This window comes from Zalophus californianus, chromosome 5, assembly GCF_009762305.2.
Source record: "Zalophus californianus isolate mZalCal1 chromosome 5, mZalCal1.pri.v2, whole genome shotgun sequence".
NCBI classification, from domain to species: domain Eukaryota; kingdom Metazoa; phylum Chordata; class Mammalia; order Carnivora; family Otariidae; genus Zalophus; species Zalophus californianus.
In genome coordinates, this window is record NC_045599.1 from 71,251,879 (window position 1) to 71,274,130 (window position 22,252).

The window sequence follows — 22,252 nt, forward strand, 5'->3', positions numbered from 1 at the left end:
AATATATCACTGAAAAAATAATGAGATTAAAATGCCTGTGTTGGTATTATACAGCATATGAAGAGATACTTGTTAAAAGAGATATAATTTTGACATTCTAAAGCAAAGCAGTTTGGGTGCCTGGGTGGCTCAGTTGGTTAAGCGACTGCCTTCGGCTCAGGTCATGATCCTGGAGTCCCAGGATCGAGTCCCGCATCGGGCTCCCTGCTCAGCAGGGAGTCTGCCTCTCCCTCTGATCTTCTTCCCTCTCATGCTCTCTCTCTACCATTCTCTCTCTCTCTCTCAATAAATAAATAAAAATCTTTAAAAAAAAATAAAGCAAAGCAGTTTTACAATTATTGCATAAATTTAGAGTTAAAGTCATAATTTCCATGTATGGCTCCAATTCTGAATACATCATTTCACCTTGAAAAAAAAATGTTGAGTATCATGGAAACTTTATTGCCATAACTACAAAATAATGAGTAATTATAGAACAAATACTGGGAAACCAAAGTTTTCTTTCCTTCTAATCATGATTTCATTCATGAAATAATTTTCTGAGGCGCCTGGGTGGCTCAGTCTGTTGCCTCAGGTCATGATCTCAGCGTCCTGGGATCGAACCCCACATTGGGCTTTCTGCTCAGCAGTGAGCTTGCTTCTCCCTCTCCCTCTGTTTGCCGCTCCCCACCACCCTGCTTGTGCTTGCACTCTCTCTCTGTCAAATAAATAAATACAATCTGAAAGAAAGAAAGAAAGAGAGAGAGAGAGAGAGAGAGAAAGAGAAAGAAAGAAAGAAAGAAAGAAAGAAAGAAAGAAAGAAAGAAAGAAAGAAAGAAAGAAAGAAAGAAAGAAAGAAGGAAGGAAGGAAGGAAAGAAAAAGAAGAAAGAAAGAGAAAGAAGAAAGAAAGAAAGAAAGAAAGAAAGAAAGAAAGAAAGAAAGAAAGAAAGAAAGAAAGAAAGAAAGAAAAAGAAATTTTCCATTGAGTGTTACTATTTGCCAGACACAGAGAAGAGGGCACTATAGATGCAGAAAAAAGTATTCCCTTGGGCAGCTCACATATTAACACTGGAAAGATACAGAGAAGATTAGCATGGCCCCTGCACAAGGATGACACACAAATTCATGTAGATGAAGAAAAGAAAGATATAATCACCACTTTTGACTATTTTTTGGCTGAATGGAATGAGGAAATCTATAGTTGAGGTGTGGAAAAAGCTAGTATCTAAATAAAGCAAAGAACTGGGCTCCTAATAGGGCTAGGAGGAAGTGAGCAAGGGAGGACAGGGGTAACAAAGCCAGCCTCTGAATGGAGACAATTAATGATGGGCATTCTTATAAATGAATAGAAGTTATGTAGGATGATCAAAATAATCACATTTCAATGTTCCCATGATAACTTGTTTACCATGTGGACTAGCAATTTCCACTAATTAAAACTGATTCTGCACCCCAATGTTCATAGCAGCAATGTCCACGATAGCCAAACTGTGGAGAGAGCCGAGATGCCTTCAACACATGAATGGATAAAGAAGAAGTGGTCCATATATACCATGGAATATGACTCAGCCATCAGAAAGGATGAATACCCAACTTTCACATCCACATGGATGGAATTGGAGGAGATGATGCTAAGTAAAATAAGTCAAGCAGAGAAAGTCAATTATCATATGGTTTCATTTATTTGTGGCACATAAGGAATAGCATGGAGGACACTAGCAGAAGGAAGGGAAAAATGAAGGGGGGGAATCGGAGGGGGAGATGAACCCTGAGAGACTGTGGACTCCGAGAAACAAACTGAGGGTTCTAGAGGGGAGGTGCTGGGGGGATGGGTTAGCCTGGTGATGGGTATTAAGGAGGGCACGTACCGCATGGAGCACTGGGTGTTATATGCCAACAATGAATCATGGAACACTGCAACAAAAACTAATGATGTACTGTATGGTACTAACATAACATAATAAAAAAACTGATTCTAAGCAATTTGATTCATGTTTAATGTATATGTTCTTTGCACTTACACTAAAGAACAATCTGAAATTCACAAGTTTTGTCTTAAATGTAAATGCCAACAATACTCTTGTCTCTTATTTAGTTCAAGAACTTCAGCAGCACAATGAGAACAGTGAACCACATTTTGCAACTACCTGTCCCTGCAGGTAAATGTCCCTCCTTATTTCCTTGCTGATTTCCAACTCTGAAAGGTGTCATCTATACTCCATTATGATCATTTTCTTTTAACTAAATCTAGACTTTTTCCTACTTACACTCCTTTCAAAACCAGCACCTTTCCTTTCTTTCTTGTGTCCAAAAGTCCTGTAGCAGTGTTCTCTCATCACCACTGGAATGGCTGCTGATTAATCAATGAATGCACAGTTTCTTCTAAAAATAAATGAGCCCACTTGACCAAAGTTTTCATCGTAACTCATAAGAACCATGCTTATGCCTTTTCCAAGGCCCAGGACTGTGGATTTATTATAGAGACCTAATGAGTAAGTACATAGTTGATAAACATTTCTAATATATTTGTTACATAGTATATGATTCAGTCAACCATCATTTATTCTTTTATTCCCAGTCTCAATAACAAATTGTATCTTACTAATTGTTATCTTAGTGAAGGTAAATTCCAAGATCCTGAGTTTTAAGAGTGTAACAAGTACCTTTTACTCCCATCAAACATTTAACTTGCACCCTCTCTAAATATTTCCCAACTCCATGACTAACTCCCACCTATTCCAAACTTTCCAAAAATGTCTTTCTATTTCTGTAAAACCACCCCGGTTCCCCTCAGGGCATGACCAAAGCTCCCTTGGTAAAAAAGAGCACTGTAACCGAAGCCCCAAGATCAGGATCCAATGCTTTGTTCTCCATTTTGTAGCCACATAATATTAAGTAAGCAAATTATTTTTCTAAGTTTTCCTGATTCTGAGATTTGGCAAATAAGAAAAGTAGATGAGATCATCTATAACGTCCCTTATGGTTCTTATATTTCATAATCTTATTATAAGTCGCTCCAAACTACCAGGACCCTTAGGTTCTGTGTAGTTAACTTTATTTCACGCTTTTATTTTTGTTGTTTTCCATATTTTTCTGTGCGTTTTTCTATAACCACTTTGATAAACAGGAGCCCCTTCATCTCTTCTTTGCAATGCTACATAATCTTTAGTAATTAAAAATTAGTCAAGTTAACTCATGACCTCCTTCATACTAGAAATTTTTATGTGAATTTTGTACATTTAAACTTAAGCTACAGAAATGTCATAAAATTCAGTTTTCCTGTAATATACGGTATTCTATTTACTTTGGAATTTTATTGATGGTTTGAAGTTGACCTAAACCAGTGGCTTAGAGCACCATCTAAAACAACAACAAAAAATTAAAGGTGGTAATATGTTTGTGCTGGCCTCCAATTAATTCTGTGTGCCTTATAATGCAATCTAGTATGAGACATGTGATTGATGGATATTCCTGTCAAACAACTGTGTAGAGAGAAGTGTGTGTGATCTCAGTCCAGTTCAGAGCAGAGTGTCCACCTGGCAAACCCTCAGCTCAGTGGAAATGATCATCCTCTGTGTTATCAGTCTCATCCAAGAAGTTCAGACCTAAATGGACCCATGGACCCTACTAGGACTCTAAACCTTCAAAGGGGCTCCTGTGGATCAAAGATAGGCCCTACTCACCTGATCCTATCAGTTCACGAGGGGTGATCTTTTTAAGAAGACCCTTAAGTCAACTTTAAAAGAGAGAACTAAAATGGAATTTAATAAAACACAGAACCAGGAAAATTGAAAATAGGAAAAACTTAAGGTGGTCTAACATTGCAGGGCTTGGCGGCATTATTCTTTTGCTGCTATATTAAGCAATCTAGTCAAAATGACCCAGTAAAGAGAAAAATAACAACAACAAAGGAAGGAATATTTTTAAGGAATGCTTTACTTTACTTTAGAAAATATCTTCACGTATTTATTAGCTCAAAACACCATAACAAAATGTAAGTTGTGTTCTCACGGGATGTATATTTTATATAATTTATAGGTACTTGATACATGCTGAGTGATAATGAGGGTAATAGTGATTATTTGATCATGAATATGAAAACAGAACACTTTAAAAGGAAGTTTCTCTCTTGAGTTTAGGAGGTCATCTTTATTTATCATCAGTTTTAAAATTCTTATTACTGTCAGTAGGAAATGTATGTTAACTTGTAATACAAGAATAATATTAACCAACCATGTTTTTAGAATCACTGATATTAAGAAAAATATTGCTTGAAGCCTTCCATTATTCCTCAAAATTCAGACGATTAACACCAAAGCTAATTTAATATCATGCTATTTCTAACCTGAATTTTAAATGAACTATATGATTTATTCCATGACATATCCTGTCCTTTGAAACAAATTTTGAAACCATGACTTAAATAGGATTCTTTGGGCCTTCTTCAAAAATTTTGGTGCATGTTTTCTAGCTTGCTTTTGTTTTTTCATTTAACATTATGTGCCATAATTAAAAGTAAATAAACCTTCTAGATATTAGTTTGGTAACCAACGGCAGAGTTTTTCAGGACTATTTCAGATTTTCTTTTTACTTTTTCCCTTCTTTTGTTTGATCTTTCTTTTCTTTTCTTTCCCTTTCTTTCTCTTATTTTCAACTTCATGATAAATTCTGGATTATGTCTCACTGAAGTTTCAACACTAGATTTAATGAAGAGGCTGAACTTTTAACCTCTGAGACCAACACACTTTGAAACTATCACCAATATCCATTGTACTTTTTTTTCAGTGGTTCTGCTCCAGATATAGTAAGAATAAGTCTTACAGTATATGGAACCTTATTTACCCAAGCTCTTCGTAACAGCAAATGGAGGGGTTTTAATTCTTTTGCTGGTCTTTCTCAAAATTCTTGAAAAAACAAAACAAAACAAAACTGGAGCCTCTAGCCCCCTGTACTCCCCAATCCTGCTCCTCTATTGGTAGTTGGTCTGCAAACAAAGAGGTCCTGGGTTGTCAGCTTTCAATAAAAAGTCACTTATTTGTAACAAGCCTTCAAATTTCTCAACAGAAAGGATCGTTTTTACCAGGTCATCTTACAGCTTCCAAAATCATCCTATCTATTCAGCCTACATTCTGCCTGCAAGGCACACGAAACAGCATTTCCTAGATTTCCAGAGCCAAATAGTTGGGATGCTTTCGAAAGGAAAGAACATATTTTAAAATGTAGATTTCATGCTTACCTTTTCCTCTTTGTGCCATAAAACACTTATAAATGTCACTCCAAGCTATGTCTGTCTGTGGGGAACCCAAAACCGGGCAGTTCCCTTATTTGTTGTAGGAATAATCTGATGAGCAGTGAACACTAGAGGGGGAGCTTACCCGTTCAGGAGAGAGAAAGCTTCAGACCCTTTGGGAGAGGATCTAAGAGATACTAGAGCTACTGACTTAAAAAAGTCAGCAAAGATTTGGTCAGCCATGGTTCAAAAGTCAAAAGGTCAAAAATGGTGGGTAGCCAATTTATTGTCATTTTCCAAAAAGGCAGAGAATCATAAGTGGAATTGAGAAGTTTAGCTGCTCCACATGCTATGATATGGAATATTTTTAAAACCTCTCCGGAGGCAGTTTTAACATGAGGAATAGGATTACAGAGGCTTTTTCCCCCTTTACCATGACTGTCTGTCATTTAAATGTCTAAGGAATGATGGGATGAATTATCATAAAATTTTGACAAATTTGATAGCTCAAGCAAAAGAGGGTAATAGGCATTCTGATTATTAGGTTCTAATAAGACATGACATTTAAAATGAGTTTACACGGTAGTTAGACCTTTGGGTTTTTTTTTTTTTTCCCCTTGATTTAAAAACATTGAGATTCTTTTCTTTGGAACGAAAAGGACTTATTTCAGTTTTGCTTCTTTGTACTTTAATGATTATAAGTCCTATCTTCATATATTTTTATCCCTTGTAATCATATCTAATTGCTTTCCACAATTTGCCTGAAACTGAGAAAACTTTTTAAAATGTATCTTAAAAAAAAAACATAGTTAAGGAGAAATATTTAGAATTTTAGTAGGAAATAAATGTAAGTAAACATTTCATTTGTTATTAGCTTATTTTTTTCTGTTTCATTTTAAACACCTTAGATAAGGCATAATGATTTAAAGAATAAATTGTTTTACAAAAAGAAAACAGTAAGAAGAAATTAACCAAAGTACTGAAAAACAAAATTGATTTTTTTCTGATACCAATTTCTACTACTTTACCATCCAAATATCAAGTTCTCTTTGTAATAAACTATCTCATCTCAAACAACATGATATGTAAATAAACAAACATATGATGATTGCTGAAGAACTATTAGGATGATTTATTGCATCGTGCTGCTTTTTTTTAAAAAGGGTCGGGCGGGGGATGTTTCAATCACAATTAGTCTGACCTCTGGAAACATCTTGAACTTTTAGTTTAAGACTAAACCAGTTTGGGACATTTTTAAACTATATATCTATTAATGCTATTAGAAAACTGTCATTCCTTTATAAAAATACAAAGAAACATAAAGCACTTTTTAAAACATTTAGCCGAAATGAGCTTCATTTGTCAGACTTCCACAACCAAAGGGGAACTGAAAAGAAGCACTTGATCTTAGGAAGTAAACTCTGTGTGGATGATGTAGTAACTGATCAACCCTAACTTTTCCAAAATGATTTCACTTATACAAACAGAAGCAATACTTAAACATTTTTTATTTATGTAATTAAATAATAAAGCAGAGGGAGCTTGAATTAAATATATTAACTCTAAGTTTCCACGTTGCCTATGATGGAAACCAACTATTGTGCTACTCAGGAAAATCTATCTTAAGGTTGTTGGTCCTCAAATGCATCTTTTATGCTCTACCTGCGGGTAACAGTGCAAACTGTGTAAATGCAGCGGACACACTCTTCTGGAGCTCAGAGTATGCAGCTTTAGGGTTATGCAATTTGGAGGGGAATATGAGCTGCTCAAGTAAATGTAGCTTCCCCCTTGTACTGTCAGAACAAGAGCCATTTCACTCCCTCAAGAGAAATGTGTAGCTTACCATTTGTGGTCCCATCACAGAAAAAAGATGTCATGTGTTAGAAAATGCTGTCGCCTGTCCATATTAATTAAACTTTACCAAAACAGTCCAAATCATGAAATCAGGTCAAAAATTGAGAAGTAAAGAGAAAGGCAACTGAGCTTATGAGTAAACATAAAACACTTGGAAATTACAGTCAACCCTTGAACAACACATGTTTGAACAGTGCAGGTGCACTAGTAAGTGGATTTTTTTCTCAATAAGCAAATGTATTTTCGTTTTTTCTTTTTTTTTTTTGCAAATGTATTTTCTATTCCTGTGATTTTCTTATTAACATTTTCTTTTCTCTAGCTTACTTTATTGTAAGAATATAGAATGCATATAATGTACAAAATGTGTATTAACCAACTGCATATGTTATCAGTAAGCCTTCCAGTCAGCAGTAGACTATTAGTAGTTAAGTTTTAGGGAGTCAGAAGGTATACGTGGATTTTTGACTACATGTGGGGTTGGTGCCCCACCTCCTGTGTTTTCTCAGGGTCAACTGTATATCCAACATGAAGCAGACTAGTCTCAAGTCTCTTGACATGTTTGGTACTTGATTTTCCCATCAAATGTATTGTACTTATTTACTTATATTTCAATTGAGTTATTTAATCCTTAGAATTTTTTCTCTTAATTTTTAAAGTTAAATTGACCTGAATTTCGATATTTTCTTTACTTCTAACTTTATGCTTTTTAAGATAACTAGACTTTTATTCCTGTTTCATTTCTTCCATGTCCATTTTATTTTAAGAATTTGAAAATAATTAGAATAAAAAGGAAGAAATCTGGGATACTTATTTTTATTTTATAAGTTTCATTTATTTATTATATATTAAATATGTTCCTCTCATAAACTTTATGTGTCACAGTTGCAGATAGGAAAATATTATAATCAATTCATTAGTTAAGTGTATTTAACTAATACATTTAATTAATTAAGCTAACTTACCCATCCCTAAACATCATTCAGACACATAGAATAAGATTCAGACCCAGAAGTATGAGAGGGAGAAGATAAAATATGCTGCCTGATCTTAAAAATGGTTTAATAGAAAATTAATAGCTCAGTGAGTGTACATTCACTTCACAGTGAAGTAGCAATAAACTTACATAAACTATGTTTTTTTCTTTACGTGGAACTATGCATTAATGCAAATGTCTCCGTTAATGACTACCAATACAGACTGAGAATCTGTGTCAACATTCTTCTTTCAGAGATTTTGGAATTCATTCAGAACATTTCATGAAAAAGGTCTACTCTTTGTTCTGTGACCTACTGATGATGTATTTTACTTTGAAACATAACCAGGACCAGAGATAGAGACAGAGACAGAGAGAAAAAGTGAGAGAGAGGTGAGACTATATTTATAAAGGAGAAAAATAACAAGAATAGATGGCTAAACATTCAAAATCAAATAATGAATTTGTTTGTAAATTGCTTCATGTAACTGAAGCCAGATCACTGCATAGAATTGTGTTGGGAAATGGGGGTAACAAGATGGAAATCTATATGTCTTTAATATCAACTTGTTCTCATAGAGGTTGTTATTACATTAAGTAAATAAAAAAACACTGAACCCTACTATGGACCAGATACTACATTTATATCTGGCTTATCATTGTGAATAAGAAAAGGAAGGTGAAGAATATTATGAAACTTACAGTACAGCAGGAGTTCAGATAAATAAATGGACAAGTATCGCAAGGTAAGTGTAGGTAACTATTGGCGCACATAGAAGGAACACCTAACCCAGACTCCAAAAATCAGGGAAGGTTTTCAGGCGGCGTGGCAAAACAGGCCTGAATGATGGAAAGAATTAAATTACTATAGAAGAAATGGGGGAAGGATTAAAAAAGAGAATGTTTGGGGAAATGAGCAGGAGAATGCACTGGAGGAAAGGTGTGAGTGGTAGGTCAGCAAGGACCATGATAGAGAGTAGGTTGTTAGTAACGTTAGGAGTTCAGCTTTATCTTCAAATAGCAGAGGGCTTTCAAAGAGTTGTAAGCAGGAGAATGATCAAAAATTTGCATTTTAGAAAGCTTATCCTCATAACGTGAAGAATGGATTGAAAACTGACAAAACTGGAGGCAAACAGTTCATGTAGGAGACTATGGTCTGAACTAAATCAGTGACAGGCGATGCGAGAAGCAGCTCTGTCTGACAGCTATTTAGAAGGCCGAGTGGACAGAGATTAGTCTTGGACTGGATGTGGTAGGAAAGGAGCAGTTAAGGATATAAACCTTATTATAATATTTTACCAAGTAATAATAATACCAGATTATTGCATGCAACATTTAAAGTATGTTTATGTGCCACCTGACAACAACCCCAAATATACTGAAATTTTACCATAAAGAAGCACGTGACATAAATAAGTCTATCCATCTATATACTCTCTAAGATCTTAAACACCAGGATATTTTTCTCATTTTAGTGAGAGCATGATTTTTTAATTTTATTTTATTATGTTATGTTAATCACCATACATTACATCATTAGTTTTTGATGTAGTGTTCCATGATTCATTGTTTGCATATAACACCCAGTGTTCCTTTCAATACATGCCCTTTCTAATACCCATCACCAGGCCAACCCAACCCCCCACCCTCTCGCCTCTAAAACCCTCAGTCTCTTTCTCAGAGTCCATAGTCTCTCAGAGTCCATAGTCTCATAGTCCAATCGAGCATGATTTTTTGTAACAATTTTAGTTTTACTAATTCTTTCCAAGTTAAAAGAAAATTACATATATTTTACAGAAAATTACATAAAAGTCCAAAAATAAGAACAACAGCAGCATACATAGAATTATAAATACTTGCCAACCGGTGAACCGCAGAGAGTATACCTAATAACTTATAATCTTTTTTAATTTTTAATATAAATGGCAATTGGAACAAAAAAACCCTTTAGGAAGAAATATTAAAGTATTCACAAACTTGTGTTTGTATAATTATTCATTTAAGTATATATAGAAATGTTTGCATTAACCTTTTACTGTCATTCTATTTATTTACTCATTCAATAAACTATTTTATGATATACATGCAAACATTTATGCAAATTATGCAATATAAAAGCCAAAGGGATTATATGGTTTACAAGATTCCTTCATTTCAGGTTTATTATTTTTAAACATTGTTGCAGAGAAGGAGCAAGAGAGAGAGAGAGAGTGCGCAATTTAGTTTAAATCAAAGAATTCACTTGCATCCTGAAAAATAGACCCAGGCAGTAAGTGAAAAAATCTAGGCAATAGTTAAAGTAGAGATTTACCTAGAATATTTGATCCCAGAATTTACAATTTTGACAGCAGCACATCCCTGGCTCCTTTATGAGGCAGAATCATTTGATCTGGCAGTTTCTTTGGGCTCATAATAAACATCCCCAGGGATTAAGGAAAAAAGGTAGAATGAGGTTAGAACATAAGTTAGGATATGGACTATGGAATTCTGTTAGTTTCCCACTCTTTGTTTTGATGTCCAATGCCCACTTTTATAATGAAGATGATAATTCCAGTGCCCAAAAGTCAGAGAAAAAGTAGTATCCCTTTAACTACTCATATCACTCTGGTCCTTCCAGGAGTCGGGCTGAATATTAATTTAAAAAAAAGTGCAGCATGTATTTGCCACTTGTTAACATTTCCTTAGGTTTTCAAACAAGATTACATCTAAAATTTTAATTGCCAAGGAATCTATAAAACACGAGCCAAGTATCTTTAGAGTGCTGTTGGAAACAAAGCTGACTCAAGACTACTAAGTATGTGAAAAATGAGAAGTAAAATTTTCATTATGGTAAAATGATCCTCCTAAGATTTATTAATAAGGTTTCAACATCAGAAGCATGTACAGAAAGTTTCCTGTAGGTAGGAAGTTTCCTGTGGGTAGGACACCGTATGTCATGGTTTCCCAGTACATTCCATAATATGTCTGCTCTCTTGGCCTTATTAATAATAGTGCTCTTTCATTCTAAAAGCGTCTAACTTTGGGTAATAAAATACATGAGTACCTTACTAACAGAACTTTAGCACCATAGGTGCTTGGGCAACGTCGGTATATAGTGCTCATATATTGCTCTGAGAAGGATCTCATATATCAGACATGATAACAAAGGGACATGAGGTTCAATACTAAACACTGATATCATAAGTTTTGATATTTCACTGCTTCCAAGAAATGACATTAATAAAGATAAGAAAATCACAACACAATGAGAACTTATATCAAAATTGTGTAAATAAAACACTGGGTATGAATGCGTCTTGGTTACTTGCATGATTGCATTATTTTTTTTAAAGATTTTATTTATTTATTTGACAGAGAGACACAGTGAGAGAGGGAACACAAGCAGAGGGAGTGGGAGAGGGAGAAGCAGGCTCCCCGCGGAGCAGGGAGCCCCATGCGGGGCTCAATCCCAGGACCCTGGGACCATGACCTGAGCCAAAGGCAGACACTTAATGACTGAGCCACCCAGGTGCCCTGACTGCATTATTTTTAACATTTATAAGAAAGTTCTACAACTGAGTTCCAAAAGCGCCTCTGACTCAGATGTCTTTGAAAGGTGATTGTTAGGGATTTCTAGTATTTCTCATGAAGCATGAGGTTAACTTTTGCTCATCAGTGATGAGCACATTATCTTTTGTCATCCAGCACAAAATTTTAAACTTCAGAATATCACTAAGTACTAGCAATTCATTAGGAAGTACTACTTACATTATTTTTTGCTCATCCAAATGAAGTCAGTTGGTTAAGTGGTGCCAGTTAGGAAATAAGTTTTATGAAATTTGAAAATCTTAGGTGAAATTGATAAACAATTGATTAAAAAAAAAGAAGAATTGGAAGTGCCCCGCTAAAGACCCAGTGGTATCAGTGGCTCGCAATGTGTTAAATGTGTTTATTTGTACTTTCAAAGTTCAGATTTCCTCATACATTTTCATACTGATGGAGATAAAATGCTAAAGTCTTAAATCCCTCTATGCCATGCTGAGTTGCTAAGGGCTGTTGAGTTTTTGTTATTTCTCCTCTCGAGTTAGCTCTGATTACGCCTGCTGAGTGAAAAATTTGTATTTGCCGACAGAAATAGGAACCACCCCACGTGCACTTGCACTCAGCAAATGCTCCAATACATCACAAAGATTTGCTCAACCCACCTTCAGAGGCCAAATCGAGCATGTTATTTTCTGTTTAGATCTGATTCTGGAGCCTATCAGTCAGGAGTGTTTTCCAATCTCTGATTAAAGCAAGGCCTACAAAGCTGGAAGTGTTCACACACAGTCTCATTAGAGTGCTGGATAGAGTGACCCAGGCCTTCTAGCACAAAGCTCTGAGTGAACTTCAAATATGAGAGTGCATCAATCAAATCCAAGCAAGGCTTTTATGTCATTTTTCTACTTTGCCTTTAAAGTCCTTATAGGAATGCCCTTTCCAGCTGTACAGCCGAAAAGCATTCAATAGAAACAAAAAAGCAAAGACCCCCCAACCCCCTGCCCCTTCCAAATGGGTATGGTTTTACCTCCCCCACCAAGCATTAGAGAGTCTTCTGTGCGTTTTAAATTATTTAGCATGTTCAACAATGCAATGAAGGATATATTCGCATCACTCAATGGCTCTCTATTAATTATTACTGCCCATGCGAAAGAGAAACCAATAAGGTCAAAGGCAATGAGATTGCATATTGTATGTTTTATAATAGAGGTAGCAGAGAGATTGGGGGAAAAAAATAAAGCAATGCTCATAGAGGCTTTTCATGCCCTGCCCCCAACCTTAACCCAAAACTTCACTTCTTGCATTTGATGTGTTGGCTTATAACATTAAGAAAACAAAAAAGCAAAAAAATAAAATCATAAAGGACTATCAAGAATCTCTGCAGAAAAAGATGAGGCATAAGTCAGAGAAAGAGGAGTCAGGCATTTAGTTAATGTTCGTTCTACACACTGCTTAGGGCACTAGAGTCATTTTCAAAAATACATCCTTAAAAGATAAATATAAAGCAAAACATATAAATTTGTCCACTAATATCATTAGAGGAAAATGCATGGGTGCACTTAGCAGTGATTATTAAATTTAGGTGCTTTTGCTTTGAACGTCAGTCCAAAAAACATTATAACACAAGCAACATCAGTATGAATTAAATAAAATGAGCTTTTGAAGCCTGAAAAACAAAATAATTTAAAAGGAGAAGATAAATCTCTCCTCCAGTGTAGATAAAGTTTCCTGAATTTTACACCTACCTTCAAACAAGTGAATGGTTCAACTACTCAAGATACTCTATATTGATTCAATTAAGTAGAGTAATACACTGAAAATACAGTGTACATCGCAATATTGGGCAGATATATTGCTTATTCAAGGGAATTCCCTGTATGTGTACATTTGTTTCCATCTCCAAACTTTACTGAATGCGAAGCAAATACTACCCACAAATAGCACTTCACCCACTCAAATATATTGCAGTATGTAAAAGAGTGTTTGAATTTAGAGTAATATATATTTTTTTTTAAATTTAGCATGTGTTTCTTTACAGGGCTTCAGATGTTTGGAAGAATTATGCAGATTTTATAAATGAGTACTAGAGCATTATGCTACTTGATAGTGTCCCATCTGTGCTTCCCCTGTAGTGTTTGACGGGGCATCTGTGTAAATTGCTTTTTTTTTTTTTTAGTTAATTAGTTTATTGCATAAAACTTAATGCACTACCTGATAAAAACTTCTGTTTATTTCAGCACTTTTCCCCTCCAGAGCTGATGTTCATCTTGAGTTCTCATCAAGCCTAACTTCTTCCTTTGTAGATTTCTAAACTGAAATAATGAAATAATGCTTTTTCCCTCTCGATCACGTAGGGTGTAATACACTATGCTTTTATGATGATGAGTATTAAGAGTGTAAGCAGTAATTAATTTGGTGACCCCAATATTTCATATATTTTAACATAGCTTCTCAACTAAAATATCTTATAAAGTTTTTTAAGAGCTATCTTAAGATTTGGGTTGTTTTGTTTCTTTACACCAACTTCTTAGGGAAAAAATAGATGCAGTCATGAAATGTGTACAACCAACCCTTTCTCTCCTCCCCAGGGCATGCTTGCCTCCATTTAAGTTAAGCTATGTCAACATAGGATCAAAAATCTTGATGAAATGAAATAAACTGCAAAAAATAACAAAACAAATTATGAAATCAGTTTGTCTTTCTCGCATACCTTGTAACAGAAAAATAACAGAAATCCCAAATAATAAACTAAATTTTTCACTTTCATCTCAACATCCATCCTCTGGAGAAGCAACACAAACTAAAGGGCATAGGGATCAGGACAGAGAGGCGAAATCCTGCAAACATTTTATAGGTAATATAGATCATTGATTAAGGGCATTGGTTTTGAATCCAACTTATGTGAGCTGTGGAACCTTGGGAATTTTCCCTACAACTTTATAACCCAGTTTCCTTACATTCAAAATGATCTCATGATGGTATTTACCACATAGAACTGTTGTGAGTATTAAATAACTTTATACTTGTTGATGCATAAGGAAATGTCTGACCTGTAATAATTGCTCAAAAATATTAGCTATTACCATGCTAATTTTAATGAGAACAATTATTTTCCTAGAAAAATCAGCTCACATTAGTTCACTCAATGTATCTGAAAACAGTAACTATTACTTTTTAAAAACTTAAAGTATACATTTAATGTAAAATATTTAAGAAGGCTATCTTAGATAGGATGTAAGTTTATTCCATTTTAGAATAACCAGGACAATACTATAAGAATACATTTTATTTTATGAATCTTTCAAATTGAAGACTTAGCAAATAGTCTGCCAGTTAGGAATTATATAACTTTAGATTGTATCTTCTGACATTATGGTCATCATACAGGTAAGTGCTGTAAGTTGTTTTTTTTTTTAAGATTTTATTTATTTACTTTAGAGAGAGAGAGTAGGGGGAGGGGCAGAGGGAGAGGGAGAAAGAGAATCTCAAGTAGACCCCATGCTGTGCACAGAGCCTGATGTGGGACTCAGTCTCATGACCCTGAGATCATGACCTGAGCGGAAATCAAGAGTAGAACGCTTAACTGATGGAGCCACCCAGGCGCTCCCATCCATAAGTTTTAAATAGCATACTAGATAAATATTTTCTGTATTTATAAACCTTATAAATTATTTGTCCATCGATATTAACCATTTATTTAGTGGGCACCAATATTGTAATTGGTCTATAACATGAGATACTAATATTTGTGCTCCATTATGCTCTCTGTCAAATAGATTTTTTTAAAAATTAAGAATATAGATTTAAGTTTGATTTGAATTTACCTTATCTCAAAATGTGGAAAACCTTTTAATGATGCGCACTCTTGTTCATCTAAAAAAACTCAATGCAAATGAACAAGCTAGAAAGTGGAATTTGTAACAACACTTCAATATGTGAAAATCGAAATCAAAATGTCAACTGCTCTGACTTGGAGCAAATTGAATTATAAACTAAACCCTCACACTATATAAATGTATAAGAACTTACTAAGCTCTAAAAGTGTTCTTATATTCACATATAGCATCTATTCCATCCAAAAGTATAAAAAGTTTAAAAGTTACTCTAGAGGATATAAATACTTATATGCATTTTGCCTCAAGGTTTAAGATATAAAGAGTTCTAGCAGTTGCTTAAAACCCAGGGAGAACAAAAAGAAGTATCAATTACAAAAAGAAATATATATTTGATGCCAGTAATAAAAATTATTGGAGAAAGAATATTTTGTAGTATAGTTTGCTTTTACCACGTGGAAGGTGATCTTAAAATTTTAGTTGAGAGGCTGTAATACTTTGCAATGATTTTTCACATTAACTGCACCAGTTACTTCAAAATGTGGTTTCTAGATTTCCTCCTCTCAGTATGTCTAGTTTACAAAGACCAGAAAATGAAGATCACACATACACATGCACACATACACAAACCATTTGGAAATGTTAAAATAAAATAAGTGTTCTCAAAATTCTGATGCCTAGTTTGGGAAATTTAAGTCATAAGAAATATTTTATGGAAATCAAATCTATATGTGACTTCCCAGCCCTTGATAATTCTTTTTTTCGTATTCAAGCATTCAACAAATATTTATTGAGCACCTATCATGTCACAGGCATAATTCTAAACACTAGATATATAGTTTCACATATATGCTCATGGACGCCATGTGACAACACAAATCAAACATCTGATTTCCTATTATTCATTTACAAAAGCAAATGTTTTCTCACACTTCATGCATTTTTATCTGAATGTCCTTAGTATGGGGTATCAACTGAGTTTATGTAGACATAATAACTGATGGGTTTCTGAAATAAAAATTAAGCCCAAGAAAGTATAAGATAGTTGCACTCTTCGAAAATTTTCTAATATCATGCACTGGGTAGATCAAAGATTCACCTAACATTTAATTTGGAAGGTCAGTCCCTGTGTCTACCGTAGCATCCTCAGACTACAGCAAAGTGCAGAGAAAAGTAATGTGACACACATTTATATCCAATTTAGCTCAGCAAAATTTTTCCCAGTTTTATTGAGATATAATTGATATACATTACTATATGTTTCAGGTGTATAGCATAAACATTTGACTTACATACACTGTGAAATGATTAACACAGTAAGTTAACATCCATCATCTCATATAGATACAAGAAATGGGGGGGAAAAAGAAAAGTGTTCTCCTTGTAATGAAAACTCCCAGGATTTACTCTCTTACCAATGTTCATGTATATCATACAGAAGTGGTAACTATAGTCATCATGTTGCTCATTCCATCCTGAGTACTAATTTATTTTATTGTAAGTGGAAATTTGTACCTTTTGACGACTTTCTTCCACTTCCTCCTCCCTCCACTCCCTGCTTCTGGTAGCCGCCAACGTGATCTCTTTTTCTATGAGGTGTTTGTTTGTTTGTTTTAGATTCCACATATAAATGGATAATTCTTACTGGTATGTGAGACTGAGAATTATTCAGTTTTCCCATGACATAATTAAAAACGATTATTAACCACATACCTTTGCTTGGTATTTCATGCTGTGCTATAAGATCTAGTTAAAGCTATATAGATTCCAGTTTTACAGTATAAGCATTATATAAAAACTATTTTGGAAAGGTTGAACCAGCTTGATTTTTCTGAGCTTTGTTCTACTTGGCAAGATGTTCAAGCTTCTTGGTAAATATGTTCAAGTTAATATCCTCTGCTCTGAGAGCAAAGTAAGTCATAATTACAAATGTTAGATCATCTCCATATACTGGCCAAGCTGATTAACCTGACTCCCTCTCTTCGATAAAATCCCACCATCATGTAATGTTTAGTTTTCCTAACATTTTTAAAGATGGCATAATTTTCTAAATTAATACTCCTAATTTTATTTTTATGAAAACACAGAATTCTGTGTCTACCTCTAGTATTATCATGACTTCTTTTATCCGAGGGGGAAAAAAAAAAAACAAAAGAAACCAGTTTTTCAAAAACAGAAACTCTTATAAAGTAATTGGAACTGGTCACATCAAAAGTAAAATATACACACTGACAGTTCTGACAAAGCAAAAAGTATCCAGCCAAATTTAAAGAATTTCCTAAATTTGCTAATCATTATTTTTTAGATGAAGGTTCCACCCACCAACCCCCCCCACATTATATCAGGTTGAAGTGTCTAAAAGAAGATAGACCCCAAAGAGCAGTTTAAAATGCTTTAAATTTTTTTTAATGTGATACTGTTCTTTTTAAGGGTTCTTTCATAGGTGATCAGTCAGAGATACTGACTTTTGTGAGTTAACACAAAAGTGAAATAGCACTTTTAAGTGCTGTCTCTCTTTGGAGATTTAATGTGCTTTGTAATATCTCTGAGATCAGTCAGGGAGAGACGAGAAAAAAGAAATTTGATTTTGAGTCTGGACCAAAGCTCGGTGACTTGAGAGGCACCTAAACATAATGAAAAGGAAGAAGTTTCAAAGAGAAAGTTGGCAGCTATGACCAGAATCCACAGGGCTAGCAGGACTGACATCAACCAGAGGCAGATTTAGAGGGGTATCCTATGATCTCTCTTGATACCATTGACACTTCAAGACCCAGTTTCATTGGGGAGCAGTCCAGTAAAAGAACATCTCCAAAGGACACAGCATGGTTGCGGTATTGAGAAAGACATGAAAATGCCAGCACCAAGAGCCTAAAGCTGTCCTTTTCTCCTCCAAAGATCACATATATCAGGGGAAAGCAAAAGTCAACATCTGAAACCTGCTTTTTCAAGCTTGACTTGAATGATATAAAGTTGGCTGTATAATAGCTAGATGCTTACCTTTCTGACCTAGGTTCAGTCTAATGTAAGAACAAGTTATTAGCTGATTCCTGGTAGTCTTCACTTACCTCCTGGTGAATAACTTTCTACTCTAGCTTTTTTTTTTTAATTAAAATATCCGTCAGCTAAATTTGTGTCAAATACTGAAAAATCAGCACAGAATGCCCCCATCACTTTGTTGCTTCCAATATTTTCAAAGACATGTATTTCTGCTAATAGTTGTAAAGGTTGAAATTGATGCCCAAGTAGCTATGTATGGAATATTAATTCTAAATTTGATGAAAAACAGTATCTAAACAATAACAATAATGATCATAATAATAAATAAATCATATAGGTATTTTAAGCTAGAATGTGTGTGTTGACAAAAGGGGTGGGTGCTTGAGTCCCATAGATCTCCAGTTCACTTATAAAGGGCACGAAAAAAAAATCTAGAACAAGTATGTTAACCAGGTGGGGGCTTTAAAAATTATGAATAAAATGGACGCAACATGAGGATGTCTGTTCTAAAATGGCATCTCTCTCCAATAAATTACATTTGAAATATGGCTACAAAAAGTTTTACAAATTTGCTTATATAAGAATTATGTTCAAACTGAATAAAAGAATTGAGTTATTTGTCAAAATAACTATGGTAAAAATATCACTTTTAGTCTAGATGCTCGATTGAAGGAAAGAGCTAATAATTACCACTTCAATTTTTTAATGCTTAACTTCATTATAAAACACAGAATTCAAGGTCTACCTCCAGTATTATCACTACCTCCAGTGTATAATTTTAGAAATATTTCATGACATAAAAATATCTGATTAATTGGGTAAAAAGAATTAGGTGAACTTAGTGAAAAAATAGTCTGATATCTTTTTTTCATAGAACATTAATTGAAACTATGTTTTAGAAGACTTACATTTTGGGGATACTTTCAATGTTCTTTAACTGGAGCACAATTTTAAGAAACAAACTTCTCATACAATAAAATCATTATTACACATTTACTGTTAGCTAAGTTATCTATTTTGTGGAAGCAACTCTTAAGGAATTCTTAAGGAACCTTTATTTTCTGAGGTGCAAAATTTTTTCTTTTAATTATTAAATGAAGTGAAATCAGAATATGTGATTTTAGTCTCAGCCATAAACTGAATTTATAAGGTTTCATTACCTATTATCAAAGTTCAGACAAGATTATCGACTGGCATCATTACTTATTATCAAAATTCAGACAAGATTATCTAATGGCATCTGAAATGCTAGCAAATTATATATGATCATACCAAAAAGTGTAAGAAATTAATCTAATGGAGAGATATTTATGTGAATGTCGTCTTTGGTTATTTATAAATGAGGGTTAAATATCAATGATACAGTTAATGAGCTAAAATTATGGACGTGTTTTTTTTTTTGCCTATTACAAGTATTTAAATCAGAGTAAGCTTTATCACCTAATGTCCCAAACCTGCCTATCTCTTTAAGCATTTGTCTTTCCTTTTCAAATCTAAAGAATTATTTTATTCTCCATTGGAATACCTAGACTGAAGGTAATCCTTGGCTGTATTTTGAAAAGAAAGTTATCCTGCTGCCCTTTATAGAACCACCACACACAGGAAACACATACCCTAGAGATAAGTCTAATTTTGTGCATAATTATTATCAGCCAACTAAAATTCTATTGAAAAGAAAATACATTCTTTTTAGTTTGGGGCATCTTTTCTTGTCCCCTGCTCTAGTCTTTAAATAGCTAGTTATACATTTAATGTTCTTTGTATCTCCTGAGAATAGTAGCTATGTTTTCTTTGAAAAATATCTATGAAGTCATCCACATGTACTAATAAGTATAAACTAACAAGAGGAAACATAAGGGAGAAATAGTATGGCAAACACTGGAAGTAATATATGTCACTATCTTTTGGACTTATGTAAGAGCATAGATGTTTTCATAAATGCATCTATATAAATTTTTATGTCAATTAATCCATTCCACAAATATTTATTCAAATCCTACTACATACCATGTTCTGAGGATCCAGAAATGAACATACAAGATGAAGTTCTTATTCCCAGGGAGTACACAACCTAGTGAGAGGAGAGAAAATATGTGAAGTACTAATAGATTCTACAGATAAAATGATGTCAGGGCACAAAAACAAGGGACTGAGATGTACCCATGTGTACCCATTTATTTTATGATCCAGCTGATATCAATAGTATGATCTTTCTACTATTTTCACCCCCTCAGCTCAGTAAGTTTTGTTTTATGTGAAATATAAAGAAGGAAATAACAAAGGAAATTTTAACTAAAAATCTAACTGATGTTCTACCAGTTTTATCAGACTTAAAAGGTCTAAAATATTACCTAATGTTAAAACACTGAAATCCAATTCAACTAACAGGTAGCAGGTAGAATTATGCTAAGTGATTTAAATCACATATACATAGCCTTTTATTTAAGATTTGTTTAGTCATTTTGATGATTATTATATAAGTAATTGTAGTTTATACTCTACAAAACATGGGATCTAGCCCTTGAGTCTCTTCTATTCCTACATTGTGGAGTGCATCATTACAAGGCAACACAGTTATTAGACTGGTATTTATCCATGTCCTCTCTTTAGTTTAGTAATATCTAAACTTTAAAAAAAAATAGATGGTTCTTCAGCTTTTAAAAATACCCAGTCAGGAATTTGTTTCTGACTTCCAATCATTTAAATATTATTAATTTTTATCTCATATTTTTATCTTTGAAATGATTTATTGTTTCAAGTTAAACATGATTCTCAAAATATTGCCCTCTGTGATTTCACAAAATAATGGGTTTTTTAAAGTTTTTCTTTAAATTCCAGTTAGTTAACTTAGTATAATATTCAAAATGGATTAAACATCTAACTGTAAGACATGAAACCATAAAAATCCTAGAAAAGAACACAGGCAGTAACTTCTTTGACATCAGCCATAGCAACATCTTACTAGATATGTCTCCTGAGGCAAGGGAAACAAAAGTAAAAATAAACTATTGGGGCTTCATAAAAAAAATAAAATTTCTGCACATTGAAGGAAACAATCAAGAAAACTAAAAGGCAATCTATCAAATGGGAGAAGATATTTACAAATGACATATCTGATAAAGGGTTAGTATCCAAAATATATAAAGAACTTCTACAACTCATCACCCAAAAAAACAAATAATGCAATTAAAAAATGGGCAGAAGACATGAATAGACATTTTTTCCAAAGAAGACATTCACATGGCCAACAGACACATGAAAAGATGCTCAACATCGCTGATCATCAGGGAAATACAAATCAAAACTACAATGAGCTATCACTTCACACATGTCAAAGTGGCTAAAATCAGCACAAGAGAAAACAGGTGTTAGTGAGAATGTGGAGAAGGGGAACCCTCCTGCACTGTTGGTGGGAATGCAAACTGGCACAGTGACTCTGGAAAACAGTATGAAGTTTCCTCGGAAAGTTAAAACTAACATAACATAAAAAAATAACATATGGAGAAATATGGTAAAATAGAAAAAAAGTTAAAAATAATGTTTTTTAAATAATATATGAAAGGTGATAAAAATTCTAAGAATTTAATTACTTTAAATTGTTTCCAATATTATCCACTAATAATAATAAATGGAATCACTATCATCAGTTTCTTTCAAATTCATACTTGTTAAGTAATCTACATAGTTAAATAAAAAGTGAAAAATATGATTTTCATGATAAGTGATTGTCTTTAGAATACACCAATATGTTTTATGAGCTAAGTTAGTAAGTTCCTAACTTCTCATAAAGCTCTTAAAACAATGCAGTGAGGACTGCTGGAAGAATTAAAAATGGCAAGAATAACTACTCCATAAATAAACATAAG

The 22,252-nt window shown here is 33.9% G+C and overlaps 1 non-coding gene across 1 annotated transcript; it reads left to right on the forward strand.

The window, feature by feature from the left end:
- Positions 1 to 1,018: 1,018 nt before the first annotated feature.
- Positions 1,019 to 1,125, forward strand: LOC113930021. The gene has a single exon (XR_003522405.1). It is a non-coding gene; the product is annotated as a U6 spliceosomal RNA (small nuclear RNA).
- Positions 1,126 to 22,252: the final 21,127 nt, after the last annotated feature.